Below are 25289 nucleotides of genomic sequence, written 5' to 3' on the forward strand. Positions count from 1 at the left end.
ACTGCTCTTCTCTACTAGAATAGTAACAGAGATGCCCGCAGCCAGTTCTAATCTCCTGCTCAGTGCTACAATGCAAGGTTAAAGGAAAAACTCAAGGGGCTGGGGATTTAGCTCAGTACTGTGGCTGTCTGGCTCAAAAGCAAAAGGTCCTGAGTTCAATCCCTGGTACTGCAAAAAAAAAAAAGAAAAGAAAAACTCAAAGACAGAATTAAAGAGAGAGAAAAATGGGGAACCAGGATGACCAATGCCTGCACAAGCAATACTGAACAAGAAAAGGCCCTGAACACCCAGAGCTGTTAATATTTATTGATGACATCACAAATTGAAGCAAAGGGGCTACATGTAGTTGCTATGGACGTGCTACTGATACAGGCAAGGTTTGTAAAGGAAAAGACAAAGCATTCTTGAATTAGAAACAGAACAGACAAAATGTAGGTTGTGGTTAATAATTAACCTTCTCTTTTTAGTAAAGAAGGTTTTAATTCTGGGAACAAAACTTGGGTAAAAGTTACTCTGACCTCTGCACATACACTTTGGCCAGTCTCACTTCTATAAACTAGCCAATTGTGGGGTTAACTCTTTACAAACTACACTGCTTACAGCCTGCTTTGAGCATAATCAATGGGGTGGCTCCCCACAGACTACTACTTACTATTTTCTAGAGAAGTATCTTTAGAATGTGACCATGAATGGTTCCCTGCTTTGGGATATCACCTGGGTTCTGAACCACAACAGGAAATTTAGACATCATTTTCAATGTACAAGGTGCTGTCACCACCATCATTAGGCATTCTGATTTTCTGAGGGTCAAGCAGCCTATCCCACTGTCAGACCACAGCCTAGCATGCCCTTTGTCTTAATGCCAACTTTTCCTGCTAAACTTGTTTGTTCGATTCATCTCTACCTAGATGCATTTCCTCCAGGAAGCCATCCCTGAATCCTAAACTAGAGAATATACTCTCTCTAGGGGCTCACCAGGCACCAACATCTTAGCTTTGGATCTTTCCTAGTCTCCCTGCAAAGGCCCATCTTTTTCCTAGGATAAGGTCTCTTTAGTTCCACAAAGCAAGGCCTGTGCCTTACACCCCCACCCCACTTATAGTTCATAGTTTAGCATAAAATGATGGCTCAGGAAATACTCTGTCCATGAATGAATAAAGAGAAGGAGCACTGATGGTTATGTATGTATGTATGTATGTATGTATGTATGTATGTATGTATGTATGTATTGGTACTGGGGATTGAACTCAGGACCTTGCACTTGTGAGGCAGGAGCAGTGCCACTGAGCTAAATCCCCAGCCCACCAATGGTAATTTTAAACTTGAATTTCCATGTCCATTGATGAGGGCTTTTGAGTTAAGCTCATGATTCTATAATGTGAGGGGCAGTTTAGAAAAGTAACTCATATCCCAGACAGACCTAGTTTCATGTCCCAGACCTATGACTTCCCGTCACTTTAAGCAAGGTCCTCCTCTCTATTGGTTTCCTCATCTGTGCCACGGAACATTGCCTCCATCACGTAGTGTTACTGTGAGGGTCAAACAACATTGGATCCCTGGAGCTCTCAACACCATCCCTGACCCCGGTAAGCACTGCATAAATATTAGCCATTCTGATTTAGATTTGTGGTGTTATTATCATGATTATGATGGTTCTAGCCATATTTAAAAGTAATCGAATCAAGCAAATACATTCAGCAGGCTGCTGCCATGGAAACCTGGCTAAATATCCAAAATGGAATTGACTCTTTAACCAGATGTTGGATATACCAAGACATCTGGAATTCATAGGTGGAATCTATCTCTATAAAGAAATTTTCAGTTTCCTTTGTCAAAATCAAACCAACTAGGGAAAAATAAAGCACGTAACTTCAAATGTCTGGTCTCGTGGCACTCAGAGTAAGACAAGTGTTTTCTACTAAATCTGATCTGAAGTCTTGAGTCAAGCAAGGTAATTCTTGGGTCTTGACATGTTTATTACTAGAATATAGGGTCCCAGTTATATTCAATCTTGCTGACATGAAGGCTATAGCTGCAAGGGCCCATGAAGGGAGAGACACTGTAACATACTGGTCAGGAACACAGCCTTCAGACTGCAGCCCCACAACTTGCCAGCTGTACCACTGTGGGAAAATTACTTTAGTGCTCTGGGTCTTTGCTTCCTCATCTATGAAATTGGGCTAATGAGAATATCTACCTCACGGGGCTTCATTAGAGGAATAAATGAGTTAATGTTTGTGAAATTCTTAGAACGGTATCTCATACCTAGTGTTTGTTAAGTAAAGTAAATAGTTAAACTTTGAGGCCAACTCAAACAAGAGGGGAAAATTATAGATTGTAACCTTGGGGCCTTAGGGACTATGAATGTGTGTATTTCTTTCTGCATTTTTATTTCAAAGGAATTCGTAGGAGGCAGGAAGGAGGCAGAAAGAAAATCCTTTTTTGTTCTGCCTTTGTAGCTGGCAATTCCTATGGGGAAGAAATCAATGAGAATTTGATAAACAGTTTGCAACCCTCTCTGGCAAATCCCTAAAATGGATTCCACTAAGATCCTTGACTTTTCAGGTCTTCCAAAAAGAAGGCAAAAATATACACAGGCTTTTCTCCATAAGAGGAGGTGAAATTTCATTATTTCTCACAATGAGAATACTTTTTTAAAAGTTACATTTAAGCCAAAGTTACTTGATTAATAATAAACACCAGTGTTGGAAAAACTGGATGTCAACCTGCCACAGATTAAAATTAGACCCTTATCTTTCGCCATGCACTAAATTAAAATCCAAATGGATTAAAGATCTAAATATTAAAACAGAAACATTAAACTTGCTGGAAGGTAAGTTAGGCAGAACTCTGGAAGACATTGGCATAGGAAAAGACTTTATGAACAAATACTCAGTAGCACGGGAACTAGCAGATAGAATCAACAACTGGGATCTCATCTTATTAAAAAGTTTCTGTACTTCAAAAGAAACCATCAACAGAACTAAGAGACAATCTACAATGTGGGAAAAAATTTTTACCAGCTGTTCCTCAGACAAAGGACTATTATCAATAATATATAAAGAACTCAAAACAATCAGCCCCCCAAATATAAAGACCCGATTCAAAGATGGGCATCCAAAATGAACAGACATTTCTCAGACAAAGAAGTAAAAGCAGCAAGTAAATATATGAAAAAATGTTCCATATCACTGATCATTCAAGAGATTCAGATGAAAACAACACTGAGATGCCACCTCACCCCACAAAGAATGGCTGCTATCAAGAAATCACACAATAACAAATGTTGGCGGGGTTGTGGGGAGAAAGGAACCCTTTTCCATTGTTGGTGGGAGTGCAGACTGGTGCAACCACTATGGAAATCAATATGGAGATACCTCAAAGAGCTTGGACTGGAGGTTCCATTTGACCCAGCCATCCCTCTGCTGGGTATCTTTCCAAAAGAATTAAAACAATCATATCACAGAGAAGTATGCGCACCCATGTTTATAGCGGCACAGTTTGTAATAGCTAAATCTTGGAAACAGCCCATTTGCCCATCTGTTGGAAACTGGATAAAGAAGATGTGGTTTTTCTATAAAATGGAAAATTACTCAGCCATAAAGAACGAGAAAATAGACTCATTCATAGGAAAATGGGTACATATTGAAGATATACTCCTAAGTGAAATAATTAAGTCACACATGTGTAAATACCGAATAGTTTCTCTGGTGTGAATAATCTGAAATAATACATAAGATCCTAATAAGATTACTGAAATTTAGAAATGGGAAGAAAGGAGCTAAAGGTGTAGGGAAGGTGGGATGGGTAGGGGAAGGGTAATAAGGGAAAAGAAAAAAATGTGAGATAATGAAAAGATGGAAATAAAGTGTTTGTAGATGGGGAGGGGAGGAGGGGTGAAGGGAGGGCAGAGGTAAGGGGAAAAAATGAGAATCAAGACTTGTCGTGTAGAGATACAAGATCCCAACAATGAATGTAACTGTACTGTATCCCTAAAATGTACCAATAAACTCAATTAAAGCTGGAAAAAAAATAATGAACACCAGTAAGAGGTTTACATGATACTTTCAGATCTTAAAAGATACTTTCATATCTTAACTGTCCTCTATATATGCCCATTCCTCACCATATGCAGAATAAAGAGCGAGTGATCTGCAATTAAATGACTTACATCATTCTGTATGAGTTTTCATTCATAAACAATTGATTTTATGTCTCCAGGCCTTCGATTTCTTTGTCAATGAAACAGGGATACCATTCTCTCCCTTGTGGCATACTGTAAGTATTGAGTGAGTTAAGTCTATAAATCTTTTAGCATGACTGGCACATATTTTTGGTATAATTGCCTTACATGACTAATTTTGAAGATTGAATTATAGTGGAGTATAAAAGCCCAGTTAGGTAAAAGTGCCTCAAAAGTTTCACTATCCCATGAATGAAGCCTTCTCTCTATTTTGCCTTGCCCTAGTCTATACTCACTAAGGTATCTGTCTGGACTCCAGGAAAGACCACGAAAAGTCCCTCATTATCCATGTGTTAATTCTGCTACAGATTCTATTTTTAGTTTACTGACCCCTTCTTCTCCACCCATGATCTGTCCCTGTTCTAGATCAGTCTGTGAAGCTAGTGCTGGCCCATACTATCCTGTGTATTTGATTCTTAAGATTGGGAGCAATATTTTACATTTAATCAAAAAAATTGTATCTTGCATCTTTCAACTGTTACTGCAATTGGATATCATCTTTTCTTAGGTGCTTGTTTATTATTCTGCATATTAGCTATTTTTCCAAGTCTTGTTTTTGCTCATTCATTCACTGAACACTTTCCCTGAACATGTGTTCTGAGGCAAGCCCTGTGCCGAGAGCACAGAAATTAATGAGTTCTGTCCTGAGGAACTATGATGTCGATGGGAAAGACAGGCAGGTAAACAGCTGGCCACAGTGCAATGGTCTGACAGTGTTGACAGAGAAGAATGTAGTGCTGAGAGCCACGGGGACGCCAAAACCAGACGAGCAGGCAATGGAAGTCTCCAGGGGGAGTGACATGGATATTGAGGTCAAGGAGGGATGACTAGGTATTGTGGATCATAGGATCTGACAAATGAGCCTTTTGTGTCTCCCTCCAAGTTGATAATAACCATGGGGACAGGACCAAGGCTAAGTCTCATAGCAACCAGGAAAAATATCCTCAGCAGAGAAAGAAAATCACCCTCAGGACTATGGCATCAGCTTTAAAAGACTGCTACTAGCTTACAGGGACCCTTTGTACATGACAAAAATGAAAGAGAAAAATAGACCTCTAAATATAGGCATTAATAAATGGCAGGTCCCAAGCAGCCTTGGTATTTCTGCTCCTTCTCCCCCTGCTGGTTTGGTGAAAAAAGCATAACCAAGTACAGTGAGAAGGGCCCTTGAATCATTAGGGTCCAGTTTCTCTGCTTCTCTCCCCTTTTATCCATAAATATAGCCTCTCTTTAGGCTGGTAACACAAGAGAGGGTGAATGAGTAACCCAGAATACCAAATGCCAGCCAAAGACAGAAAAACACTGAAATTCAGGGACCCATACTTGGGAGTGTGAGTCAACAGATTTCTGTTCACAATCTATTTAGCTCCTGCCCCGAGAACCTATTACTCAAACTTTCAACTGAACTCAGTTCTCAAGGGCTCTTATCACAGCTGCCTCTATAGTAAGGAAACAGCACCCCCTGCTGCCACTCCTGACAACACCCAAAGTTCCTTAGAACAGCCAAGTCTTCACTCTGCCTCTAAAGAGAAATCCAGAGGGACCACATATATTTCCTTTATTTGTTTGTTTGCTTTATTTCAAACAAATGCTGATGTTTTAGGGATACCATTTTATATTTTATTAATAACAGTAATAACTACCTATTATCAAACATTTAGGAGCCAAATATTCTACACAATGCATATGTGCATTATTTTATTCAAATCTCTCATCATAAAGATTATTATAAACATTCTATAGATTAGGAAGCTGTACACATCATTGACATAATGATTTTTTATAATGTAATAATTATTCACTGAATTTTCTTGTACCAAGGGCCTGTTGTATCTCAGTCTCTAAACAGAGCGAAATGAGAGGAGAAAATGACTTAAGTTGGTTGAACATCTAGTCTGTGTACTCTGCCTAGTGTTTTTAACTGGATTATGTCCTCCAGCACTCTGGTAAGGTCAGTAATTATACATCTATTATACGGGCGGAAAAAAAAATTCAGAGTTCAAATGACTTGCCTAAGATCATTCAGCTGATTGGTGGAGAGGCTAGGATTTAAACCTAGTTCTCCTTGGTGACAAAGGACAGGATATACAGGGTGAGATGCCATTTTTAAACAAAATGTCTATTGGGCCGGGGATTTAGCCCAGTGGCACCACGCCTGTCTCACAGCGCAAGGTCCTGAGTTTGATTTCCGAAACAAAAAAAAATGTTTGTTAAAGTCCACCGAGGGAGTTAAGAAGATGAAATGAGCAACTTTGCCTAGAAGCACTCAAATTATTCAATAAAATAGCTAGTCATCTTTGATTTCTAGCCATTATTATTCCCCCAGTCATCTAAGGATTCCCAAACATGTTTCTTAGGTATCTTCTATATGCTGGGCCTTTTATTGGAAACCAGGGTGATGGTGATGAGCTTGCCTTCAGGAAGTTAACACCTGGGCCACCCAGCAAACCTTCACACTATGGTCAAGTGTCAGGAAGAGAGAGAGAGAAATAACAAAGCATGGCACAAGTACCCCAAGTAAGATGAGGTGAGTTTAGAAGATCCGTCTGAGGAGGTCTCATTGTGCTGCCCTAGAAGGCTGGGGAGCACAGACAGCCAAATGGAGGAGAGGAGTCAGCTGTGAGTGGGGATGCTGTGCAAAGGAGACATGAGAAGGAAGACGAGGCGAGCAAGCAGAGTCAGGGGCTTGAAATTTTAGCTTGGAGTAGTGCTTCTCAAATTAACTGGGGAAGCGTGAGCTCTACCTTGTCTCTCTTCCCTCACACACCAATACTCCTGTAAAATAGTTATCCCCCCATTTCCACGTGTTCTACATCCATAGATTCAACCATCACAGATTAAAAGTATCAGGGGAAAAAGCAATGGTGTCTGTATTAAAGTGTACAGACTTTTTGCCTCATTATTATTCCCTAAGCAATATAATCTAACAACTATTTGCATAGCACTTGCTCTGTAATAGGTATTACAACTCATCCAGAGATGATTTAAAGTATACAGGGGACATATACAGATTATATTCAAACACTGTACCATTTTATATAAAGGATGAGAGCCACATTTTGGTATCCACAGGATCCTGAAACCAATTTCTGTGGTTACCAAGGGACAACTACAGATCAAAAAGTGAATCAGTAGAAAAATAAAATGAAAAAGGCAAGACAAAAAAATAGCACAAATTTATGATTACAGACAAATTTATTCAACAGACAAAAATTACTTAATTAAATGGTTGTTATTACTGTATTTCTCTTACAATGAAGATAGTTTGCAAACAGGAACTGTTGAAGGACCACACTTTGAAAAGCACTGCTTCCACATCCCCAGTGAGTCATTGAATCTGTGTCTTGAAGAATAAGAAACATTCAGCCAGAGAACAAGTAGTAAAAACCAGGTGAGGTGAGCAGGAAGGGCAAAAGCAGAGCCATGTAAAGCATGCTGATATGTTTGGAGCATCCGATTTCTGTTTGCCTAGTAAGTTGAGGAGTGATATTTGCAAGTAGTTCTCAGGTAGTACAGGGATTTTCTTGCTATGATGAAATGCTAAGCAACAGAAACATAACTGAGTAAGTTCTAAGTCTCCAAAGCATCTGCCAGAATCACTGCTTGTGTTTGCTGTAAAAGCAACCAGGTGCCCGTCCACCTGCTAAATTGCATTGTTTCGCCCATCTGATTATCAGCCTCAGCACACTTATTCCAAAAAATAAAAGAAAGAAAAGGCAAAACACTAGCCTTTGACTGGATCAACACAGCTCGACCCTTGAACAACACAAGTTTGAACTGTGTATGACATCTTTTTTTAAAATGTGGGACAATTTGAAAAAACTCATGTAGCCAAGAAATAAACAACTTGTTTAGTCTAGAAATATCAAATAATTTAAGAAAAAGTTAAATATTCCATGAGTGTAAAAAATCTATGTAGATAAGTCTGTATTATAACTGCTACCATAAGTCTGTTTTATAATTGCTACCATAAAATATACACAACCCTATTATAAAAGTTAAAATGTATCAAAACATTTTCACACAAACACAGACCATATATATGTAGCATTCTTCAGAGTCAAGAAAAATATAAGCAAATGTAAAGATGCAGTGAACAAAAGCATACTGACATAGAATCAACTGTAGTATACTCTGTACCACTGTAATGACTGTATAGCACCCTCCTGTTGCTATGGTGGTGAGCTCAAGTACGCTGAGTGTATCAATTACTTTTCTCCTTGCTGAGACAAAATGCCCAATATCCACAAGTTAAAGGGAAGAAAGGCTTATTCACCTCATAGTTTGTTTCAGTCCAGTATCAGCTGGGACCAAGGCATGGTGGCAGAGCAGATGGGCATTGCAGTGGAGAAACAGTTTATGGTGGGCAGAAGGTAGCAAAGCAAGCAAGGGATGACCACAGCTCTTTCTATCCTTATATCTTATCTAGCCTACTTAGGGGGGGTAGCACTCACCCTTAATCCTAGTGCCCTTGAACCTAGCACTGTGCCATGAATCAATTGACACTCTAGATCCGGCCACCTCTATGACCTCTATGACAACATGAGGCTTTATGGGGTTTACCTATAAATACAAGCTTTAACACTAAGTATCTTAATACTGTGTGGTGCCAGTCACCTCTGAATGAGCAGTTCATCTCCCCAGTAAATTGTACATTCCAGTAAAAAGTGAGTTCTCACAGTTCTCAAGTATTTTTCATCATATATTACACATATACAAAATATATGTTAATAGACTTTCTGTTACTGATAAAGCTTTTGGTGAACAGCAGGCTATTATCAACTACGTTTTCAGGGAGTCAAAAGTTATGCTAGGAATTTAGACTGTACACCAACCCCTGTACTTGAGTAGAAAATAGCCACCTGTAACTTCATTAGTAAGCTCAGCAACACAACAGCTGAAGAGCTTTAACCAGTAGATGTGACCTACAGTAGGTAGTAATTATTTGACCCAATCACTGGTATTTTAGAAATACATATTTTATTATCATCATCATCATCATCATTCATCATCATCATCATCATCATCATCATCATCATCATCATCATCGTCATCCCAAATATATTAGAAGCCCCTCAAGGGCAAAAATAAAACCCTAAGTCTAACTGTGATAGCTTCCATTTGCAAGCTCTAGACCCAAATGTGTGTCACACTATATTCACAAATGAGGAAACTGAGGCTCAGTGCAATGATAAAGAATACACAAATCCACACCGGAAGGCACATGGCAGGTGCAGGATTCCAGCACAGACCTGCTTGAACCCTGAGCTTGCACTTCCCTCCATTAGCTCATGCGCTCCCTGCTCCAGCCATACCATGATGATAGAAATCAGAGACGATAGCCCTGGGGGCTGAAGGAGGGGGGCTTAAAAGAACTCAGGGAAGGAACAGGTGAAACTGCAGGAGAAGTATTTGACATCACTAACAATGAATACTCAAATACTGAAACTCAAAATGAATTAGGAGGAGTCAGAGGGGAGCGAGCTAAGAGGATGGGATACTGGACTGTTTTAAAAAGTATCTTGCAGAGCTGACAGATGGAAAATATGGCCTATTTTTGCCATTACTAGTAACACTCAGGTATCAAGTGCTCAATGATGTATCTGCATTATCTCATTCAGTTCTCATCTTCACAGTAATGCTAGGAAGTACTGCGTACTCCCATTTTGCATATGAAAAAAACTGAGGTTCATGAAACCTGAGTTCCCTGAGTCTCAGAGATAATAAGAGGAAAAGTCAGAATTTGAACCTAAGTTTGTTAGACTCCAGAACCTAAACTCTCCAACTTATTGTTCTTTGTCTCCCAAGCAAATGAGAGATTAATGCTTTTATCAGTGACATGGAGGAAAGAATGCCCTTGGAAGACCACCAAGGAACGCTGCTCTCTAATGTGTCTAGAATGTCTGAATTCTCCTTCCACCACTAAAACTACAGAGGACCCCAGTGCTCCTTCTGCATGGCTTCTGATAAATTATCTGGATGGACTAGGGTTGGGTGTGTCAGGTGAGTGGATGCTATAGCCACTTAAAAAGTGCTCAGCCTGTCAGGGAGCCTCCATACGAGGCCAAGTGGGTTTCCCTATTAGCAGCAGGCCAAGCCTCCTGCCATCACTATCCAGCCCACATATGAGATGCACACAAATCGTTGGTTGAAATGAATGTGACTTGGCAAGGTAACTGTGGCTCTGTCAGTCACAGTGGAAATTATTCAGAACAAACCCAAGACAGGAAATAGCAATCTGGGCCAGATATAGATATGAAATACAACCACTGCTTTCATCATGAAAAGAGTCTTAGAGGGATCTATTCCACTAAGGCAGTCACTAACATTTCATTGCATTTCAACTGATCATTCTGCAGGCCTTGCTGCAAATGATTACATGTGGGTTATGAAAATGGCAGAAAAAAAGTATGAAAACAAAAGCATAATGAATGAAACAATTACTGATTTTGGTAGGTATGAGGGAGGAAATAAATGGGGTAATGACTTAGAGAATAACTGTAGGAGTGAATCAGTAGGTCTCAACAGGAAACAGTGGTACACTCAAATTGGGGAATTTATTAAAGAGACAGTTTGCCATAGTTTTGGCAAAACTGGACAAAGTACATGTCAGGCCCGGCCTAAACCAACAGGACAAAGCAAATAGGCTGGTTCTGGCAAACAATAACATCTTCTTAGCACATAGAACAAATGGATTCAAAATGAATCATACACCACCCCCACCAGCACAGAGAAGTCCAGTGACTGTCCACACACCTGAGCAGACCGTCCTTGGGCATCCAAGCCATAAACGTTCCTTATGATTATAGCCAAACTTCTAAAAGTATACTCCCAAATTTATAAAAGTATACTCTTCCTTCCCTTTTAACTGCTAGAATCTCCTGATTTTAGTCCCTGTTCACTGGAATAAACTTTCCTTTTTCACAACAAAAAGCTTATTTTTGACAAGTAGATTCATGTGTGCCAGTCTATAACAGTATACACATATATGGGCTAAAAACAATGAAACACCATTTCTATTCCTAGGCCTGAAGGGGCAAGGAAAGAAAGCAGTTTGTAGAACCTCGAACAAGAGATAATGGAGGAGTTTTGCTTCTCAGGAGCAGTGACCTTTGGAGGAAACACTGCCAAGCAGGCTGACCAGCAAGAAGGAAGGAGCAGGACTAACAAATAAGACAAGTATCAGCCATGATGCTCATTCCTGGGCCGAACCTTGGGATACTTCATTTCTAGGAGGAATTTCTTTGTATGTAGGCTCAACAAAGCCAGGTTAGATAGATGGGAAGGCCAGGCAAGAGAAAGGCTCAAGACTCCATAGTCATTTCACACTAACATATACATACTCCAAGTACAGTAGCGTTTGCAGGCAACCTGGGACTTAGCCCAAATGAAAAGGGGCTATTTGCAAACCAGACCAACTTACAGCAAATGAGCTCCATCTTCCTTATCAGGTGGATATATTCTATACATCCTGAGAAATGATGTGGGGTGAGCCACTTAAAAGGCCTCACTTTCCTCATTTTCCATAAAAAGAGAGCCTTAAGTTGAATGCTTTCTAGGTACCAGGTAATAGAAGTAAAAGGAAATGGCACAGACTTTAGAGTCAGGCAGCTCTGAGCTAAAAATTTTTTATACATCTAGCTGGCTGACCTTGCACATGTGACTTCTCTGGGTTTCAAGCTTCTCAATTTGCCAACGAGATAATAATATCTAGCCAGCCCAATCATACCATTTAAACAAAGTATGTAAAATCCTTGACATTCTTTGCACAGAATAGGAACTAACAAATATCTATTCCTGTCCTTCAAGGCAATATAACACAGAAGCAAGAGAGCAGGCTCTGAGATCCATAGCATGGGTTTAAAAACAACCAGCTCTACTACTTTCTGATCAAAAACCTTGGGTCACTTTATCTTTCTCTTCTATAAATTAAGGCAAACAATGCTGCCATCCCCCTTAGTGTTTTTGCCAGAATCAAGTGAAATAAAATATATTGGGCACTCAGAACATGCAGGAGAGGGCAGTATTGATTTATGCCCAAAGCAGGCTGTAAAGAGTTAATCCCACAATTGGCTTGTTTATAGACATGAGTCTGGCTGAAGCCGACTTGCTGAGGTCAGAGTCATTCACATCCAATTTACATTCCCACAACTAAAACCTTCTTACTAGAAGAACAATGTCCTAATTACAAATATATATTTTGTCTATTATATTCCTAATTTGTGAATGCTTTGCGTGGTCCTTTATGAGCCTTGCTTACATTAATTTCCATAGAAACCCCAGACTGCACATCTTTGTACGTAGCACTGCCCTTGCACATAGCTCACTTTTACCCTAGTTGATTACCCATAGAAATGAGTGGTTTGAGAAGACCAGGGCCTTTGTCAGTTGTACCAGCAATGGTTGTCCTGGCATCTGCTTTCTGTCTCTCTTGGTTCTTTTTTTTTCCCCTTAGGCCTGTGTTGTATACTGGGTAGGAGACTGGAGCCTACTCTAGAGATTTCCAGTAATGTTTCAGGGGTTGCCAGTAAGAACATCTTCCTTCAGCTATAAATTTCTGCAGCTATATACATCACAAAGAGCTTTCTAGAATGTTCTGTGAGATTTTTCTCAGTAGCTTAGTTCAACAAAGTTACCTTATAATGAGCTTTCCAGAATTTTCTATGGAATTTTTTCTCAGTATTTTTAGTTCAAAAAAGTTACCTGGAGTTGGTTGAATATGGTGTTGCCAGAATTTTTACTATAACAAGATTGTATCAATAAGCCCCTAACCTACACTTGACTTGCCCTAGGTGACAAGCTATCAAGATGCACAGTATCCCATGCATAGCAGAGAGAATACCAGAAGAAAAGAACTGGTTACCTCAGATTCCCAAAGAACCAAAGAAGCTCTGACCCCAGCCCTCTGGATCTTAATTTATTGCCCTAACTGCTTTTCCAGCTTCCTGGGGTGACCTTGTATGAAGCATGAGAAATTCAGGTGACTAAGAAGGGAGCTTCTAATTTAAATAAACAGTTTTGACAAAAGGAGCCCCCATGAAGGGCTCTGAGGGAGATAAAGGTGGCTTCTATTCCAAAGTAGAGTCAGGATGGTTTTTTATTGTCTCTAGGCCCAAACATTGCTTAGCAACAAATGGCTTAGCAACACTTTTGAACAGAATGCTTCTTTGAAAGAGTTTACATAATAGGGATGACTTGAGTTCTCTCTGGAATGAATAACCTAAGGATTGTTTTTCTTCCCTTTTCTTAGGCATAAGGACATTGAAGGTCCTCTTTTAAAGGTGTATAATAGAGGAGAAAAGACTGAAAGGCTTTGCACTAAAATGTTAGCATTTGTGTTTCCTAGGTAGAGAGATTACAGGTGGTTTTTTTCCCATTTTTTTCTCTTTTGGGCACCATAGTGAGTCTTCCATGATGTTCACCATTTGTTTTTCTTTTTATTTAAACTAGTGCTTCCATTTCTTTTCTGAAAAACATTGTATTTTTATTTATCATTCCTTCATATTTTTCCAACACAAAATACATTTGTGAATTGGAACTAAATATTTAGATGTATTAATTTACTTTAGTACAAAAAATATGAAAAGTATATATATAAATTATAGATATGGGGTATAATGTCATTTATAAAATACATATATACATTACGTAATTTTTAAATCAGTTTAAACTTATTCCTTCATACATCATTTCTTCACAGTGAGATTTCTGTTTTCTAACTAGAAAATTCTACATTAAAAATAAATCAGGGCTGGGGATTTAGCTCAGTGGTGCCATTGCCGGCCTCACGAGTGCAAGGTCATGAGCTCGATCCCTGGTACCAAAAGCAAAACAAAACAAGAAATCAGCTACAAGGCAGAAGCCTGGAAAAATGGAAAATGTATCTATGGCCCAAAGGAGGATTAGGTATCAGTGGAGAAATGGCCCAAGGGGTTTTATAAACCATGAACTTCCGGCTTTTGCTATTGTTGACTAAGTGGCCCAAAGGTTAATGACAGACACATGGCCAATTGACATCTTTTTGAGGGGAAAATTTAAAGCCTACTGTCCTTGAACTAGAAAAAAGGAGTCCTATCACTGCCCACTCCCCTACTTTAGCATCTCTTGACTCAGCAGTGAATGGAATAATTCTCCTTAGGAGATCAAAATGATGTTTCTTTGTGAACAGCAGAAATGTTAGTTATTAAGTTACCTGATATGTGGGTTTACCCAGGAATCTCATGACTTTGGAGGAAAATGAGATTTGAGAGAAAGCCCACAGGATGTGTGGATGTTTATTTTTATATTGTGAATATATTATCTTTCTGTATGACAAAATACCTGAGAAAACTCAAAAGGAGAACATGTATATTTAGGCTTATAGTTTCATAGGTTTCAGTTCATGGGTACTTGGCCATATCACTTTGGGCCTGTGGTGGCACAGTACACTGTGGGATGAGGGGTGGCAGAGGGGGCTGCTCATCTCATGCTAGGTAATCAGAGACAAGAAACAAGTGGCAGAATCTCAATGTCCCACTCAAGGAACAGCCCCATTGAGCTAATTTCTTTATACTAGGCCCCACTTTCTAAATGTTTCACCACTTCCCAAGCCTTTGACACACAGGCTTCTGGGGAACATTTAAGTTCCAAACTAAATAGTGAATTTGGTGATTCATGAAGGTCTTAAGATGTTTTTCTACAAAAAGTATTTTTTTTCCATCATCAATAAAATTGTCTTACGGGTTGAAGGAATCTGACCATCACCACCTTGCTCTGCACAGAAACCACTTTAAATCCCTTCCTCCTGCTTTGCTTTTACACCTGCTGCAGGGGAATAGTCATGAGATGATAAGGCCCCAGTAAGCACAACTATACCCTATAATTCCCAGCTCTGTCTTGTCAACCAACATGCAACTCGTTACACATTCTCAAGTCCTGTCCCTGGCAGAGAACCACAACTGTCTTGTAATGAACTCTCCCCCTGAAAGTCCCATTGTGACATTTTCCTTCCACAGCCCCCCCTCACCGCTTTATGATCATGACCTTATAAAGACCTTATAGCCTGTGCAAGACTTAGCCAGCCTGGTCTTTAGTGCCAGAGCAGTTCCTCTCAGATTTGTTCTGAAATAAACCTGTCCTGTGAGCTCATACCTGTTTCTTTGCCTTTTTCCTAACATGGGTAGGAAATGAAAGAGAAGGGGAAAATAATCTAAGAAAAACTTTCATATGTACTTGTTAATATATGTTTAGGTATCTATTTAAAAGAATTCATAGTAGTGCAATAAATGTTTAAACAACTATAATACTTCATAAACATTAAATGCAATGGTTCAAAACCACGGAAAGGATGAGATTTGCATCTGAATCCAGTTCTGCAAGTAATCAATTTTGTGACCTTTAGCCATTTGTTCAAGCTTTCAGAGAGAGTACAGCTAGGATTTGATTCCTTGCATATAGGATTTAAGGCCCAAGATCCTTAAAGGTTTAGACAGGAAGAAGTGTGGCTTCCCAAGGAGTCTTCAGGTTCCACAGATCTAGCTGGACAATCTTGTCTTGCTCCAGTTGCAGTTTTGGCTGGGTAGCATTCTGCCCTCAGTCTCCTGTGCCTAAGAATTAGGCTTTGGGACACCTTGTTTAGGCTTTCCCATCTGTCTCCATTTCTGATTTTTTCAGAACCATGAATTAAACAGAAAACAGATATTATTTATTTTGTGTCCAGAGGCTTGCAGACACACACTATTAATCATAAAGAATAATTAATAATAATAAAAATAGAGCTATCTGTTGAAAGCTGCCTTAGGGGACATCTTTCAGGTTGTCAGGTGTCACGGGGCTCTCAGAGTGAAAAACAATGGTGAGAGATTAAGACAGACAAAGAGATTTAATAAGGTATAGGTGGGGCTAGGTGGGGCCCTTGACTCCTGATGAGAGGAAAAGACCAAATGACCACACATTCATTTATAGTAGCAGAGGTGAAAGGGTATGGCTGATTGGAACAGGAAGAGCAGCTAGGGTCTTCAGGAGATAATGCTTGTGGTTTCTCTGGCCAGTAGGCAGGAAGACTTCTCTTTTCAGCCAGGCCTTGCTCCACCATGTCCTCTCATAGCCTGTTCTCCTGGGGGTGGGGGGGGGGCTGCCTGATCTGTGGGAGGGGGTAAGTTAGGCCTGGCCATAGTGACCTACAGCACATCACTCCCAGTACTCAGGGAGCCCCAGAAAGCCAATTTCCTCTTTTGTCATTCCAGAATAAACCACAAGAAAAAGAATTGGGAAGTAACAGGAATTTTAAGGCTAAGTAGAGAGAGATTTCCAGTCCCAACCACTTTCTGAGCCAGCCACGCAACTTCTTATCCTTTTCTGAAGAACAGTAAATTCATCTATAAATGTGCCATTGCCCTTTGCACAGATGATCAAATGCAATCCTCACAACAACCCTACTGAGTATATATTTAAATTATCCTCATTTCATCTATGAGACACTGAAGACTTGCGATATGTATTTCTAGGATGTACAGCTTATACATTGTAGCATATACTAGGCTGCTAGGCACTTTTAGTCCCTTCTTGAAAATCGTTTCTGAGCATTCCAGCCCAAATTTCAAAACTGTGTCCCTGATGCAAGAATTAGAACCACAAGAATGTCATGTTAAATGTACTGTACCCTTCAAATCAGCTCCCCTCTTCAGGAGACTGGTAAAAATTTCTTACTCACTCAACAAAAACTCTCTGGCCCATTCTGAGCCAAGAATGAACTAAGTACAACAGTCTTTGCTTATCTGTTATTTCCCTTCCTATGGTTTTGGTTACCTGTGGTCAACCAGGGTCATAAAATAGTAAGAGGAAAATTCCAGAAATAAATAATTCACAGGTCAGTTGGGGATTTAGCTCAGGGGTTCTGCCATCTGTCTCGCAAGCACGAGAACCTGAGTTCAATCCCTAGTACCAAAAAACAAAAGCAAAAACAAATTCACAGGTTTCTGAAAAATTTTATTGCTATATATTGTAGTTGTTCTATCTTGTCATGGTTGTTAACCTCCTACTGTGTCCAACTTATTCATTTATAGGGTGTGATACCAGCCAAGGTTTCAGGCATCCCCTGGGTGTCTTAGAACATATTCCCTGAGGATGAACAGTGGCTATCCTGGCATAACAGGCAAAGAAGACTCCATGGCAAATCTCAGTCTAGTTGGAGAGAGGCTGGGGATTTAGCTCAGTGGTTCCGGCACCTGCCTCGCAAATGCAAGGACCTGAGTTCAATCCCAGTACCCCCAAAAAGAAACCAAACTCAGCAAATGCATTGGGGTTGTCTCAAGAATGGAGGGGATACACTGAGAGGTTGTAGGGGAGATGAATTCCTAAGCAGAGCCCTAGGCAGCCTCAGACACAATATGGAGAAGGCACACCACTCACTTACTGCCCTGCTGAATGATCTTGAACCCCCCGAGCCTCAATTCCCTCAAGTATAAAATGAGTATAAAATACTTTAAAAGGCTCTAATAACATCCATCCTTCCACCCATGTCTATGCGGATTCTCCCTCCTATATATTGCTTTAGTCTCGTTTCCATCTCCTCTGCCACCACTTTAAACAAGGCATTCTGGTTTTCTGCAAGGATTATTGCAATATACTCCAAACGGGACCTCTTGTCTTTGTTCCTTCTTTTCCTGAAGCCAAGGTCATCTTTTAAACCATAAACATGATCATATCGACCACCACCATCCTATCCCTATGTAAGACTCCTTAGTGGTTTTTATCAGGTGTCAGTAGAGAAACTATAAACCCTGACACAGCTTACTCAGCCTGTTGTGGCCTGGCCCCCAGCCCTCTCTAGTCTCATCTACCTCTAAGCTCACTCACTCCCTGTGTTCCAGCCTTGCTGATATTCTTTCAGGCTTATTCATCTAGCAGGCAGCTTCCTGGTGCAGTGCCCTTGAATAGCTGTTCCCTCTGCCTGGAATGTTCTTATCTTCTTCTCACTTCAGTCTGAATGTCTCTTCCTCAGGAAAGCCTTTCCTGAAAGCTGCCCTGTCCATGTTGCATCCCTTCAGGTCATGCCTCCTTCCATGACAGCGTCTGTCACATAATCTACATGAGCACATGCTTCATAATGATGTTTTAGTCAGCAGTGGAATGCTTATAGTCAGCAGTGGTACTGATATAGGACCTCTAAATGATATAAGGGAAATAATATAATTCCCAACCTGCTAGATGTCAGATATGCTGAGTTCACATTCCCCCAAACTGAAGAATGAATTCTAAGGAACAATGGAGATTAAGAATAGGAAATATTTATTGAGAAGGAGAGATTTAAGCTCCTGAGAGGGAGGAGGGGCCCCAAATGGGTTGCCTAGGGACTCCACTTCACAGGGAAAGTTTTATAGAACAAAATCGTGAGGTGGGTATAACAAGGGACAAAAATCACGATCAAACAATAAGATCAACCAAGTATAGCTGCTTAGGTAATACTGAGATAAAGCCAGAGGACTTGGTCACCCACTAGGGTACTGGTCTCTATCTAGACTTTATTAGGCCAGGCCTCATCACTTATCTCTGAGGAAGTATGAAGGCCTGGTCATTTCATCATTATCCTGAAGCTTGGCCTCCAACAGATGAGTTTCCAGCCACAGTTGTAATGTGTTTTCATTTTTTGTAATGATTCTCTTGGGGGCCCAGCCTTATATGATTGCTTATAATATTTCTGCCTAATTTAGCTATTATAGTACCTCAGTACCTGCTAACTGGCTCAGGAGTCCTTATGAGTACCAAAGAAATGAGTACCAAACAAGTTGTCTCAGCAAGTCACAAGGCAACTGACACCAAGTTCTAGCTTGCACATTGAGTATCAAAAAAATGAGTACCAGGACAAAATTTTCACATCATAATATGTCAAGTACCAAATCTGATGAGTTTCAGCAGTTGAGTATCAAGGTATGACTGTACAGTAATGGTCACAGATCTGTGAATTCTGGCCTGTTTCCTTCTCTAGACCACAGGTTCCATGATAATTGACTTACCTCAGTATGCTTAATACTCAGCGCAGTGTCTGACACAGAAGAGATTCAAGACAGATTCTTTTGTATTTGAATACTACATGCATGGTTCTTGGTAAGTTTACAAAACACAGGAGTCCCCTTTTTCATTGCTCAGGGCCCCTGACAGTTGTAAATTTAAAATTTTTGCTTTTGTTTGGTGTTGCTTTAATGAAACAGATGGTCTGTCAGAGTCTCCAACAGTGCAGACTCCTGCTTTTCCCTCAGTAAGCGATGGTCAACAGAGGGCCCCACAGGAGCAATTATTGAAGTCAAGTCAGTGAAAACAGCTGCTGCTAGGAGACAGCCAGATCTTGACCCTAAATTTGTCAATCCTTGAAAAGCTCAGAGTGAATACCATCATTAGGATGCATAATACAGCAGCACTCTGGCCTCCTACATCCCAAACCCATTTGATCTGGCCTCAAAAACAGCTCACAGGGCAGGAAAGCAGAGCCCTGTGCAGATTACTTTAATGCAAACCCACTGCTTACTCCTGGAGTTTTCAGTTTCATGCTAAAGAATTTGTAATCAAGAGCTCATACTGTTTGGTAGAATCATGTGTGAGCGTTAAGGGAGATTTGCTTTCTTTGGGGCTACTTTTTGCTTGCCAGTCAGTAGTTTTATTTCCATTTTAATTTTTAGAGCATCTGCCCCCCAGCAACAGCCTGTGGCTTGGAATTCATGACTGTTGTGTGTTTATGCACTATGCTTGCTTGTAATTGACAAATTTAAATTCTAGTCATATTTCATTTATTACCCAGACCCAGGGAAAAATCCTCAGCAGAAACCTAATTACAGCGACAGTGCCACAAGGTAATTGCTGGGAAAGAACTCCTGCAGCGGCAGGGCTAAATATTTCATACACCCATAAAATGATTACACTGACAAGATTCTGAAAAATAATAAAATCTGTTTAATAAAAAAGAAGCAAAATATCAGTGTTTTTACACACAAAATATTAAAACATCCTTCATTTTGGACAGATCCTAAGTCATTTGATTTTTATTCAAATGATGATCCATAGCCAAGATAGCTCTTTTATCAGAGGCCATAGTTCTACCCGAGGCTGTCAGGCCTGGTGTGTGTGGTCTTTCAGAAAAGCTACAATTCTGCTTTTTATTGTTCTTCTGGATCTTCAGTCTGTATTCTAGGACCAGAAAGCAAACAGAATGAAGGGGCTTGCCATTAGCTTAGATTGTGTTTAGATTGCTACAACTCATCGACTTCCAGTTACCAAGGGCTCAGAAGTCATGAAATTGTAGCTTCTGCTGCCAGAGCTCTGCTGAGTCCTGAAGGGTCCAGAGGATCTTGGATTCTCTGACTGTCTGGGATACCACAGAGCAGGGGCCCATTTAGTTATTCAGCTACTGAACAAAGAAATACAAGTTTTACTATGTGCCAGGAACTGTGCTAGGCACAGGGTAGTGATGATGATCAAGACAACCAGCTCTCTTCCTTAATAGAGATATATTACAGCAAAAGAAGAAAGACAAAAAATAAAAAACAGAAACATAAAACACATAAATGATATCAAGTATCACATGGAAACAACAAAGGAACTCGGATGGACAATGGAGTGATTGAGGATAGCCTCCCTAAAGCATAAAACATTTAAAAGGAGCATATCTGAATGGCTCAGAGAAAACAACTGGTTGATATGTGTAGTGCATTAACTAATGGTCAACTTGTAATGCCCAGCTGAACTGAGTCAGCGTGGTCCAGGCATGGAAGATCCACCCGAGGATTGTTGCCAATATCCAAACAGAGAACTAGAAGGGAGGATTGGAGTTGCTAATTTTCTAGAAGCTTGCTGCAGATGGTTTTCCTGACGTGAATTTGGCTATTGTCCCTGGAGGAGGAGCTTGGGGCCTCACTGTCACTGGGAATGGCTGCTCTTCTCTCAGAGGACCTCTGATCTTCACTGTGAGCATCGCTTCCTGGCTCCAATGAAGATTCTTCAGCCTAGTGGCAAAAATCCTTCATCCCACCAGAGAAGGTTTTCTAGCCTCCATGACTGACCTCTGGGCCTTTCAGGTGCAGATCCTTGATACAGACAAGCTTTAAATTATTATCGTGGGTGACAGGCCACTGGCCGGACTCCTGGGGGACATTGCCTTGGACTCTAGGCCTTCAGCTGGACTTGTGTGGGACACTGCTGTGGGATCCAAGCTATATTCTTTGGGCCTCTAGTATGTGGCTAATCTCTTGCATTCCTCTGTATTTGACTTTTTGGGTAAATATCATCAAAGAATCCTACAAATCACGTGTCCTGTATTAAATGTATTCCTTTGCCAAAACCCCGACTACAACATCATGTATTGGAGCCAAAAGAAAAGGGGTGGAAAGGGAGACTGCGACTCTATGGACAGGATCAGAAGTGTAGTTTGTTCCAAGTAATCGAGGAAACCACTGGAGCGTTTTCAGGTAGGTACATGATCCAATTTACACTTTCAAAAGCTTATGCCTGCTGTAGTGCATAGAGCGAATTGTAGAGGACAAGAATAACAGTGAGAAGCCAGTAAGCAACTCTTGGAAGCAGCATGGACAGGAGTGGGTGATTTCCTACAGCAAGGGCATGGCAGCAGAGGTAGAAAAAGAAGTTTTGAGTACAAAAACATACATATAAAAATGTATTTTAAAAATCACATAACATCTCAGATCTTAGCTCTAGACTTTCCATTATGATGGCAAATAAAACTACAGGACCCTCCCCACACACATGGACACCCACAAAAAAAAAAAACACACTAGGAAACGAAAGAAATAAAACCTAAATCACAATGAGCTTGAAACTGGCATATCCATCTCTTTCTTTCCATCTCAGAGAATGAAGGAAATAGTGTGGGTCTGTTTCTTGCTGGGCCAGGAGAGACCTTACATAACAAAAACATTCTCCATTCTTATTAAGGAGATCTTATTTAGGACTAAAGTTGTTTATATATTTCAGGGAAAAAAATTATTGAATCCTGGCATCAAATATTAAAATAAGTTTCAACTGTGGTCATGCGCTTGATGCTTTCCTCTAACATGGCACACAGACCACATGGGTTAAAATGGAAGGGGAGATTAAAGATGCAGATTTGGGGAGCCCCACCTTAGATTTATTAAGCTAGAGTCTTTGTGGTGTGTTCCCAGATTTGCATAAACTCTGAATAATCTGCAGTGTAAAGTTTCAGAAGCTCTCCTTAAAGTGATTGATGTATCCTATTGAGAAATTATTGAACAGTTTAAAATAGAGAGCAGGATGTATAGGCTGGCTAAATACTAAACACAAAGAAGTAAAATCATCCTTAAATCTTACAGTCATTTGAATAAGTATTGTTAGCATTTTGGTGACTATTCTTCCAAACTTGCTTTTACACATATATATGTTCCCTTTCTTACAACAAAAGATAAACACATACTTATATTCTGGTGAAACTGATTTCATGAACTTATTACGTCTTTTTGTAAAAACGCTCATTCTTTATTGCAAGACCAGCCAGTGAGGCTGAGGGAAGGGGGTGGGCAATACCCAGGGGAAACAACATCCAATCGGGATCTATGCCTTTAATAAAACAGAGGAAGTATTGTTGGAGGATGAATGGCTGACATAATAAAATTACAAACATATTTTATTTGGGGACAGAGACAGGTATTCTCTGATTGGTGGATCTCTGGAAATAACACAACTTGTGTCATGAGTATGCTCTGTTCGATGAAGGCATCTACTAAAAAGCCAGGCACAAAGAATTTTCAGACAAAAAGACAGGGCGAGCAACTATCAAAACAAAATACCTTGCTGAATATTGTCAGTTTCTATCTGATTCCTCAAACACCTAGCTTCCTGCTTGCATCACAGGGATGCTGAAGGATGCTCAATTTTCTGGCACAGTAAGTGTTATCCATGTTAATATTTTGAACATCGCATTAGAAAACTTCAGCATTCTCTTGGCTTTCATCCCTACTAAATCTACAAGGTTTCACACTGCTTGCTTTTCTTGTTCCATGGTTGAGGTATCTGGGGGAGAGATTTGCCAGATTTAGCAAATAAAATTACAGAATTTGGAGTTAAATTTTAATCTCAGGTAAACAATAATACATTTTTAATTTAAGTATGTGTATCCATTCAGGAAAAACTTATCCTTAAAAAACTGTTGTTTCTTTGAAAATTTAATTTAATTGTGTTCCACATTTTATCTGGTGACACTATTTGGGTAATGTCCTATTTCAAGAGAAATGTTGTCACAGAACTGTAATTTCTTAATTAGAAGTGAAAACACTTAAGCTAACCTAGAAACAATATGGACTTTCATTACTAACCTATTTCTGTGTTTCAGAAATGTTTCTCCTGGAGAAAAAGAAAATGATTCTGTGTGATGTAACATCAGCTACTTGACAAGACCATGGGTAAAGAATACAACTTTCATTTTATATCACAGTGGCTAAAGTTTTCTGATTGCTTTTTGCTTCCTTTTCATAACTGACCACAGGGAAAGCACTAGCTATTTGGATGTACAGGAATTTTCTTGATCTTTCCAAGACTGGTCATGCTTCTCAGGTAATGGTCCAAGAATGTGCTCAGATTACTACCTACCAAATGTGTGCACACAGTGATTGTATAAAGCCATATTCAGAAGGGAGTCGATGCTCTAGCAGGCAGCAGTCCTTAGACACAGAGGCCAGCACTTTTAATTGATAATGATCAGGCAGAGGAGGGAAATGGGAGCTCTGAGATCTAGGGGAAGAAGTGGAATAATTTACTCAATTTGTTTTCCTGGAAACCAAGACTTTATGTCAAGAATTAGTAATAAAACTAATTGAGGCACTCACACTTGGCTCCATAAAATGCTTAATCACATTGTTCTACAACAGCTTTTCTCTTTATGGGGGAATTTACCAGCTTTTTAATCTCCTTTATTTGATTAACATCAGGATCAACTGCAGCCTGTGTTGGGTTCTGGTAACTATCGTATAGTATTTGCAAACTTATTAAGAAAGATAGATTCTTTAACAGTCTTTAAAGATAGATACTATAACAGTATCAAACTGTAAGTACCAGATAATGCTTTTAGTTTTATTAAGAAAAAAAATTAAAAGTCAGAATGTATAGGGAAGGTAAACACTACAGTAAATAGTCATCATTGCTCCATGACAAATTTATGGTGGTAAATACAATAGTAGAGCTATTCTCTGAGTTGAGTTTTTTTTAATGTTCTTTTTCCTCTTACAACAATTGATTTTTCTTTGTGGAAAAATGAATGACCTAATGATGTTCTGTTCCACATGATAATAGTCTACATCTATTTATAAGAAGTAATAAACACTCTTGGATGGGAGAAGCCCTTTAGATTCTACCAAAAGTCCGGTAAGGAGGATCCTACTCACAGGTAGTTAGGTAATGACATTTTCTGAAAATACCTGATAGACTCTGAATTTAATTTAGTGCTTGGGACACTAAATCCTAATCAGCCCCAGCCCCAGCCCCACTCTCACTTGATTCTCTCCATTTTAATGCCATCTCTGCTCACCTACTTTAAAAAAATGTATTTCTCCTACACATCTTTGTTTTTTCCTGCTTTGATGTACAGGGATTTTCAAAATGTGGAACCATAAGGGTCTACATCAAAATAAAGGAAGGGGGAAATAACGGCATATCTAGTACGTTTTTGTGTTAAGGTAGTCTTATTCTGAAATGATATTCTTCCTTTTATTTTCTTCCCATTGTTGTGATATTAAATTATCCTTGCTCTTATAAAATAGTGACACCAGCTCTTTTTGTTTTGTCCTGTACTGTTTATGTCCTTAATTCAGAAAACAAATATTGCTCACCCACATTGGTTGTCTCACATTTCTATACTAGTGTGAACATTGTTAATGCATGTTTAAGTTTAATGATCTATGAAATCCAAAATGTTTAGAAGACATTATTCATTCATTTACTATTTTAAGAGAGAGTATATTAGTTTGCTAGGCTACCAGAACAAAACACCACAGACTAAGCTGCTTAAACAGAAGTAGTTTTCTTAGTTCTGGAGGCTGGAAATCCATGATCA

General features: G+C 39.7%; 1 protein-coding gene across 4 annotated transcripts in view; it reads left to right on the top strand.

Moving 5' to 3' along the window:
* Positions 1–1396: 1396 nt before the first annotated feature.
* Positions 1397–25289, top strand: part of CUNH5orf58 (chromosome unknown C5orf58 homolog) — a 33543-nt gene continuing 9650 nt past the window's right edge. Inside the window, exons 1-5 of one of the 4 annotated variants that reach the window (XM_019207227.2) lie at positions 1397–1586; positions 4222–4278; positions 19209–19327; positions 21504–21678; positions 23574–23643. The gene's annotated coding sequence lies outside the window, so the exon portion shown is untranslated. Of the gene's footprint in view, positions 1587–4221; positions 4279–12943; positions 13224–19208; positions 19328–21503; positions 21679–23573; positions 23644–25289 lie in introns of those variants that run through there. The other 3 variants (XM_019207229.2, XM_019207228.2, XM_019207230.2) reach the window with 3 other exon arrangements.

Source organism: Fukomys damarensis, unplaced genomic scaffold, assembly GCF_012274545.1.
Source record: "Fukomys damarensis isolate Sample0158 unplaced genomic scaffold, DMR_v1.0_HiC HiC_scaffold_9, whole genome shotgun sequence".
Taxonomy (NCBI): Eukaryota; Metazoa; Chordata; class Mammalia; order Rodentia; family Bathyergidae; genus Fukomys; species Fukomys damarensis.